Here is a 9,796-nt window from a genome sequence, read left to right as displayed (position 1 = left end):
AATTAGTTACAAGCTACGGCGTGCACACACTTTATTCAACATGTAAATGTCACTACAGATATTCGGATTTATATTATGACATGCTTGATATGCCTGCCATCATTGGCGATGATGTGGCGCATACGAATAGCGAAATTCTGCATGACCCGCTGAAGTGGAATATCGATGCTATCGATGACCTCCTAAATGGCTACTTTCAGCTCAGCAGTGGGTTTGGGGTTATTGCTGTACACCTTATCTTTAATACAGCCCCACAAAAAGGAGTCGCATGTGTTCAGATCCGGAGAATATGGCGGCCAATCGAGCCCATGCATGTGTCCTCTGCGTACCCCAGAGCCAGAATGCGGTCCCAAAGTGCTCCTCCAGGACATAAAACACTGTCCTGCTTCGATGGGGTCGATCTCCGTCTTGCACGAACCACATCTTGTCGACATCAGGGTCAGTTTGGGTAATGGGGATTAAATCACCTTCCGAAACCTTCACGTACTATTCGATAGTCACTGTGTCATCAAAGAATATCGCACCCTTTATTCCGCGACTGGACATTGCACACCACAGTCACCCGTTGAAGATGAAGAGACTTGTTGACCGTGAAACGCAATTCTCAGTCCACCAAAAAGCCAATTTTGGTTATTGACGAACCCATCCAATGAAAGTGGGCTTCTTCGTTAAGTATGCATACTAATTCCCATCGTGCCCCGCGACCAACCGTGCAGTTTGAACGTCCTAACGCAAACCGTTCAGAAATTATGAGGATTTTATTTCATATAGTTCAACAATTGGACATAAAAAGGTGGTGATATTATTTTGGTTCTTCGTATATAATCCGAAAGCCACTGTAAAGTATGTACGGAAGGTACTGCATACAAATATTGGCGAATTTCTGTCCTATCCCATTTTAGTACAGAGCGAGGGAAAAATAAGAATTGATATATCTCTGCATGCACGGTAATCCGTCTTATTTTATTCACATGATCTGTAAGCGAGATATTCCATAGTGGTAGAAGAATCTTTGTACAGTCTTTCTGTGATCTATTTCTCTAAATTTACCCAGAGAGGTTTAGCGAGACCGTCATCTTCTTTCCGGACAGTCCCATTTAATCTCTTTCACACATTCGTATATGCTATACCAACCTGCATCTATCCTGTTAGCGCGTCCCTGAATTCCTGTGATGTCTTCTGTCTGTCTTGATAAGGACTTCTGCCGCTAGAGCAATACTCTGGGAATATGTCGGGTTAGTGTCTTTTATGCGATTTCCTTTGCACTTTCACAGAACTTCGCAACAAATTTAAGACTAAGTTTCACCTTCCCGCCCACAGATATTACCTGTTCGTTCCTCTTCGTATCGCTTCTTAGTACTCCTTCTAAATATTTAAAGAACGTAACGTGATCTATATCTTCATAAATACTCTTGTAACCGGATATTAACAGGTTTCTCTCTTTCTTGTCGACATGATATTACTTTTACCCACATTTCAAACGAACTGTTAATCCTTTCATCAAATTTGAATGTTAGTCAACTCTTTATAGATTTGCTTACGACCGCCAATATCACGCTATAGACAACAGCATTGTGTGATGGTGATGCTGATCTAATGTGATAAATTTTAATGTATATTGAGAGCATTAGAGATGTTTTCACGCTTCGTTGTCGCCGCCCGATGTTACTTTCGTATCCATTGAACATTGTTCGTCCAGTATAACATATTTGTTTCTGTTAGGCAAATATTCACAAAGCCAGTCACACATCTGTGACGATAGCCCATATGATCGCATCTTTCTTTTAGTCAACCATGTAGTAAAGTGGCGAACGACTTTCGGAAAAACAGGAAGGCTTAATGTATGTCTTGACCTGCATCTGCTATCTGAAAGATATCATGCGTGAGTAACACACGAATAGATTTTTTATGTACCAGTTCTGATTAGATGAGAGAAGCTTCTCCTTTTCCAAAACCGTTAAAATTTTAAGTTCGAAATAGGCTATAAAAACCTGGATTAGACAAGAACTGAAAGGAATAGCAAAAACATTATGGCACTGCTTCCGTCTATTTGAAAATTTAAATCCGACTGGTTCACGAATTTTTGTTTCAAAATACCTGACACAAATCGTGTAAGGGACCTGCAGCAATCGGTTCTCTTCGATTATTAGAGATGCCTGTTTAGCCACAAACTGAAAATTACTGTAGCCATCAAAACAGATACAATAAAAAGGAGGAAGAAGATGTGGATTGTACGAGTGTAATTACTCATTAAACACTTGAATCATAAGAGTCAAAATCCTCGAAAATTAATGACTCACTTTCGCCAACTAATACGAAACGTAACTGAACTGGCGCTTTATCCAGTATCATCTTTTTTTCCACGACGCTACGAAGTGAGGAGAAATGCAACTGAAATAAAACTCACCGACAAAATATTTTTTTTGTTTGATTGATGAGTAAACATGTGGCCTTCTAGGTTCATTCATTTAACCGCCAGCCCTCAAAACCATTAGGCTGTATCCTGATTGACGTTAGTGTAAAACGAGGGACGAAAAATATAAAACACACTTGTACTTCAGGCAGGAACGCCAGTACAGGCCGTGGCGCTAATTGACGCTGTCTATCATGACCCAGCAGGAAGCTTTCCGAGCTATCCGCTGACATCGCTCTTATCGTACTAATACGCTGTCCCACTTGGGACTGGCGAGAAAAGGGGAGGAGAAAATTGTTCTGGCTACGCGGAGGGAGAACTCTGGCGTGCAGCGCTTAACATTCGTAGCCATTCAGAACACTTCCTGAAGTCTCTAGAGGAGCTAAAGACACTTCTTACTTCAAATATTTTGAATGTTTAGTTGACAGCCAGCATGCCGCCGCAACACTCTATGTGACTGTAACTGTTACTGGCAACCAAATCTCTCTCTGTATGAATGCATCATCACCCGGTGATACGACAACGTCTCGCCGGGCTTCCAGCCACGTTAAGTGTTTATACATCCACGAGCTATAGACCGAGATGTAGGTATAAAAAGATGATTTGCCCTTTTCTTGACGTCCTCGTCCGCAGAAAACCCAATGTGTGTCTCAGCCCCCACCATCCGACCCAAGAAAAGACGTCGGTACGTTGAGCGAAAGTCGACCTTGATATCGTTGCCACAAAATATGAATCACCTACGAAATTTCTTGTGTGGAAATAGCTACAACAATCAACAAACACCTCTGAGAAAGAGAATAAAAAACTTCTGTTTCTGTCACAATGTGGTCCAGTGATGGGGAACGTTGGCTGATTCCTGAAGAGACATAAATTCAGGTCAGTCTTTATGCCTCATGAGGCCTCTGAAAGATTATGACAGTCTCAAAGCTGCAAGTGTTTGCAATATAGATTGCTAATGTGAAACATATTACATAGGGAAGACCATTAGCATGGTATAACAAAGCCGTTTCCAACACGAGAGGTATATGTGACTACGTTTTCCAGAGAAATTGCACACCTTTTTATCATAACGAGGGCTAATGGTTTCTGGGATAGCGGAACCCGATATTTGAATGACATGGGGTGCCGCAGTTGGTAGTCATGTGTGCGTGAGGTGGGCTCGCTTGTGTGTATGAATACTGTGTGTTTCTCTTTTGCGGATGAAGGGTCTGGCCGAAAGCTTTGTGTACGGGTTTTTTAATTGTGCCTGTCTGCAACTTAACGTGTCTTCTTTACAGTAAGTAGCAATGTAGCTTTTCCAACATTTTTGATTTTCTTTAATGCTAGTCTATATGTTTTGCCACCAACCCACCAGGATAGCCGAGCGCGTTAACGCGCTGCTTCTGGGATTAGGGAACAGAAGCCCGCCTGAGATAGAATCTGCTCACGGATTAACGACAACAGCTGGTGAGCAGGGCAGGCTAAATGTTGTTTTTGGACCGTTTCCTGCATCCATATTGGTAAATGCCGGCCGATACCTATGTCACGCATCAGATACAGGCTACGAAAACATTTAGGAAACGTTCTTCCACTTGAACGTGAGATTTTCCCGGGACGCGACAAATGGGGTACACAAATCCTCTCCCGAAGGAGTGCTGGCGTCAGGAAGGGCATTCGCTGCCGACTGTGTGTAACATTGCTTCATCTCATGTAGTCATGCCGACCCCTTGCGGATAGGAGGAAAGGCGAAGAAAAATAAGACATGTTCTCCCCGAGTCACTGCAGTGAATTTAGCGTGTGGGATAAATTATACTGCATTTTGCTTTCGTAGAAGCGATACGACCGATAAGCAAGGAAAACATGACAGTCAAAGGCGCAGACACGTACTACATACAAAATTCGGATATAAACCTCGAATGAGGGTAAGCTCAAAGTTGAGCTAGCAAATTCGTGCATCTCAGACTGGGAAATATTCTGAGAGGGAGAGAATATTACGAGGGAAAGGAAGTTCCAAGTTGGGTGGTATTTATTATGAGGGTAGAAGAAAAAAACGCGTGCGTCAAGTTGCAGCAGAGTCCATACAACCTGGCCTGCGAAAAGCGCCGCCGCAAAACATTTGCAGGCACGCTCAATTAGACTAAAAGCGAATGATTTATTGTATTTTCTAAACAAAAGCAGTCTGCCAGTTATGTAGTGTGTTTATTGCCTCGCATTGAAAACAACAAACACTCATCTTCCTGTCGTTAATAATTCAGAAAGAAGAACAACAGAAGCCGTTAACTGAGCAGCGTACAGAAATTTGAATAGCGCTTTTCTTCCGTCATGCAACTCTGAAATTCTATAGAAGTCGCACTCTGCCGTAACTACCCCTCAGATAACAAATATTTGCAATCACAATATAATGTTATTTATATAATCTCAAGATAAATATTTTGTTCAATTGAGACGTATTAATCATCTATTATAGTAATGAGCAAGATGCAAGATCGATAAAAGGTTATACACAACAAGAAAGGGAAGTTAATTCATGTTTATGGCTATCGTTACACAATGATAAAAAGCCACAAGGAACGCCAATATCACATTTACTGATCTCCTCGCCCTGTTTAAACTTCTTTTACTAACTTTCCGCTTCCTCTTAATGCTCTTAAAGAATGTAAGTACTTGAAACATTTTGCTCTTAATATTTTTCCGAATGCAAGCCACCCGGATATCCCCGCCCGATAGCACGCCGTTTCCAAGATCGGGCAAGCGCGCTGGCATCGAATCGAATCCGCCCGGGGCATCGAGGGCGAGCATCGGAGTGCCGGCCAGCCTGTATGCGCTGTTGTGGTCTTTAGGCGGTTTCGCACATCCGACTAGGTGAATAACGGCCCGGCACTCTTTTCCTTCTCATTTACACGATTCGCAAACATTCGGTTTCCTAGGGAACCATCTTCGGATTTATGTGCAAGAAATAAAATAACATTACAATCTATATTAAAACTCAGGTACATGCAGAAAAAGCATCGTAAATATACAAACCAGATAATTCCCTCCACCGCTACAGTAGTCTGTCTGCTCAGTGGCAAGCCTACCATACGACAGGCTTAACGAATAGGCAAACTGCTCTGTTTGTGGAAGGAATAAACTGCTATGTATATTTTTATTCCTTTGACTGTATTTAGTTCAAAAGCAAATTTTCTTGGCACTTTTTATTTATTTTCCACATTGATCTTATAACTGTTTGCTAAGATTAACCGAAACTAGGAATCGTCAATTATTTGTGAATAAATACACTGTTAAAATGAAGGGTGATCACTAGTTATCCAAGACACAATATCGTTGTACCACAAAAACTATGCTCCTATAACTGTTGTACTCTGTCTCACACGGGACCAGAACGACCACAAGATAACTCGAACGACAGTTTAAGTTCATATTAGACATAATGGATGGCCGGCTTCCCCACACATTCACCAACGGAAGCCAGCTGGATGTGAAAGTTTCACTGTCTCTTCGCTTATTTAACAGAATTTCCAGTTTGTTTTTCCGTGAAGCGAATGTTTGTGTTAACAACAATAAAGGCAAAGACTCGCCAAGATGAGTTGGGAAGAACCAAGGAGGCGTAAAAGAATTAGTGTACAATTCTGAGATCGATTTTGTGCTAACTATCTCATTATCCCCAATCTTTTAGATGAATGTTCGTAACATATGCTGTCAACTTTTCTAATAAAACACACACATATATCCGCGCTACGCTAAGTTCAGTTCCAAATACTGAACTGTATTGCGAGGTGTTCCACGTACCTGTCCTACCGTGGAACTGTTCTTGCGCTCGAAAGATTGGCCTTTAGCCTTCCACGAGTTCAGTACCGCAGCCGCGAACTGCAACCTAATACCGGAATAAAGGATTTGGTGTATAATGTTACGTCCAAGCAGAGCCACAGTCTGTCTGTGTAAACAGGGAGCAACGCTTTATTTATAGCTGTACACAATGCAGGAATAACGGTTAACAGGCCGCCGTGGAGAGAAGTTTACTTCATTTTCGTGTCGTTAATGTCGAACACAGTCCGTCTTCTTTTTTGTATTCTTATCATACGTTCCACCATTTTCGTCCATTTGAAATCCATTGTGGCACATCGAGTTCGTCTAGTCTTTCTCATGTACTCCAGTTTTCATCTTCATGAATCCATGTTCCTACCGTATGTTTTATATCATCCACCCGTTTTCCATAAGAACATCCTTTGACCTTTTCTATTCTCTTGGAATTCCTTTGACTACTTACCATCCATTCGCATGGCTACATGCTCTACCCACCTCCACTGATTTTCATAACAGTCATAGTTACGTTTTTCACTAAAACCCTGTTCCAAGTCCATTTTTATTTTACAACCATTCCTAATATTTTTCAGCATACATCCCTCCATAGCTCGCTGAGAAACCCTCGGTTCTTTTAATGGCTTTTTCGCTGAAAGACCCTGTTTCTCTGGCGTACGTCAAAACTGGTAATATGGACTGCCTGTAAACTTCCCTTTTGAGACACATCGACAACTTAGTTTAGAAAACCCTATTTACATTCCCGCAAGGACTCCAGACCATGTCCACTTTTCTGTTCATTTATTTTATTGCCCATCTAGTTTTTCTCGTCATCTATACATGTTATTAAATTGAAGCCCCAACTGTGTTTGTTGTGTCTATAAATGAAGGCTAATCTCAGGAACTGCTGTAGGGATTCTAATACGGTGTTCACTAATAGACAGACTGATTAATGATGAAGGTTTGAGGAAACAATTTACCAGCGAAACCGACAATGATTTGCAATTGCTAAATGCAGTATGTATGGGAACTGGATCTACGTCCTCAACTCCTCGCTCCCCACCCCCACCCCCCCTTTTTCTCTGCTCATCTCGTCATGCCCCTCTCTTTGTCCATCTCCTCCTCCTCCTCCCACTCTCTGTCCTCTTACCCCTCTCTTTGACCTTGAGCCTTGTTTACTGTTATTACGAACCAAACATTCATTGGGAACTCATGTCGCTTAAAATGAATGGGCAAATAGGTTGGGATCATAAGTATACAGGTCACGTGAGAGACCTCTCCATCTGGTGTATCTGTGAAGATCGAATGGACGGATTACAAAGCTTGCAAGCCTCAGATTCCATCGTTGTATTCTAACCATAAGCTGATAAGCCATAAATATAACTTTCCTCTCATCGGTAAAAGAAATGGCGAGGAAGAAAGCAAATCAGTACATTGTTTTGCACACATAATTTTTAAGAGAAAGAATATTATGAGAGAAACAATTCGTCCAACGGTTTACATGCCCTTCTATCCCAGTTGAAACTGACTGCCAGGAAGAAATCGAAATCACACATTTTCACCGCGTAACACAGCGTTTTCTTCGTCGTAGTCAGCTTTAACAGAAAATCTGAATATTGTCATTTAAAAAAGTATACAGCTTATGTTCTTCCGAATGGTATTGGAGTACTGTGTAAAATTTTGAAGTAAATCGGTCAAGATCTTTCGACATTTTTGGTAACGTTTTTCCTTTATATAATGTCCACCCGAAAGTTCATTAGCGTAGCGTTACATATGAACATACAAAGTAAAACGGCGAAGAACTTTTCGAGTTTTTTGGTAACAATCTTTCCTCTTTACACATCACATATATATTTCTGTAGTTTATATATTTAAAAAATTTAACAGCCTTTGTCCAACAGAACGTTCATTAGAGAATCGTCTAAAAATTTGAAGCAAAATTGTCAAGAACTTTTCAAGATTTTTGCTAAAAACTTTTCCCCTTTATGCAGAATATGTATACTTATGTACCACGTATATTAAAAAAGTATAGTCTTGGTCAGTCCGAACGTTTATTGGAGGATCGTGTAAAAATTTGAGGTAAATAGGTGAAGTATTTTCCAGATTTTTGGTAACAATGTTAAACAACGACTTGTCTTTATATATTAGTATAGATTACCGCTACACTACACCTGTCGTCTTACCGTATGTACTTAGTGCTACCTGTGCAAAGACAGGAAAGATCGTTATATTGTCTTAAATGTGGAATCTCATCGACTGGTTCCATGAACTATTTTTTATTATTTTTATATATATGAAGATAGTAACTGTTCTCGAAAGAACAGATACCATTGATGACCGGGCATCTTCTCTAGAATAAATGATAATTAATTGAACCCTCAGCTGCCGACAGGTGGTGTTGATATACCTCGATAGGGACAGCTGGAAATGTGTGCCCCAACCGGGACTCGAACCCGGGAACTCCTGTTTACATGGCAGACGCTCTAACCCTCTTTTTTTTCTCATTTTGTTCGCTTTTGTTCGTTGCATCTGCTCGGGACGGACGTCATAAGACATCCGTTTAAGTTCGTTGTTGATCGATTAGTCCAGTTTTTTTTATTACAGAGGGCTGCTAACCCTCTGACCGAACACGTATGAGCTACCGTGCCGGCTTCCTCTGAGCCACCGAGGAAACAGACGCAGAGCGCGACTGCAGGGACTTATCCCTTGCACGCTCCCCATGAGACCCACATTCCCAACTGTCCACAATCTACATACGTAATGTACCTAATAGATAGATAGCCTTCTATTCATCTGTGTCCTCGGTGGTTCAGATGTATAGAGCGTCTGCCATGCAAACAGGAGATCCCGGGCTCGAGTCCCGGTCGGGGCACACATTTTCAGCTGTCCCCATCGAGGTACATCAACAATACCTGTCGGCAACTCAGGGTTCAATTAATTATCATTTATTCTAGAGAAGCTGCACGGTCATCAATGGTATATGTTCTTTCGAGAACAGTTTCTATCTTCATATATATAGTTAAAGGCTACCAGCCATTGACCTTCGTCTACGCGAATGCGCATAAGTTCATAAGTTGCCCGAACTCTTAGGGGACTCGTCACCTTAATGTGCGCCAGTAATGAGTGGATGGGCAAATATCTATTAGGTCCATTACGTATGTAGGTTGTGGACAGTTGGGAATGTGGGTCTCACGGGGAGCGTGCAAGAGATAAGTCTCTGCAGTCGCGCTAATCATCTGTCCCCGGTGGCTCAGATGGATAGAGCGTTTGCCATGTAAGCAGGAGATCCCGGGTTCGAGTCCCGGTCGGGGCACACATTTTCAGCTGTCCCCATGGAGGTATGTCAACAACACCTGTTGGCAGAAGAGGGTGCAATTAAATGTCATTTATTATTTTTATTGTTTAAATTGCGCCGGCCGGAGTGCCCGAGCGGTTCTAGGCGCTACTGTATGGAACCGCGCGACTGCTACGGTCACAGGTTCGAATCCTGTCTTGGGCATGGATGTGTGTTATGTCCTTAGGTTAGTTAGGTTTAAGTAGTTCTAAGTTCTAGGGGACTGATGACCACACCAGTTAAGTCCCATAGTGCTCTGAGACATTTGAACC

General features: G+C 41.8%; 1 non-coding gene across 1 annotated transcript; it reads left to right on the top strand.

Annotated features, from left to right (window-relative positions):
• The first annotated feature begins 9,429 nt into the window (after positions 1-9,429).
• On the top strand, positions 9,430-9,503 carry Trnat-ugu (transfer RNA threonine (anticodon UGU)). The gene has a single exon. It is a non-coding gene; the product is annotated as a tRNA-Thr (tRNA).
• Positions 9,504-9,796: the final 293 nt, after the last annotated feature.

The sequence above is a fragment of the Schistocerca cancellata genome, chromosome 4 (assembly GCF_023864275.1).
Source record: "Schistocerca cancellata isolate TAMUIC-IGC-003103 chromosome 4, iqSchCanc2.1, whole genome shotgun sequence".
Lineage (NCBI taxonomy): Eukaryota > Metazoa > Arthropoda > Insecta > Orthoptera > Acrididae > Schistocerca > Schistocerca cancellata.
Note: the sequence above shows the minus strand (reverse complement) of the source record. Positions and strands in the feature narration are given on the sequence as shown.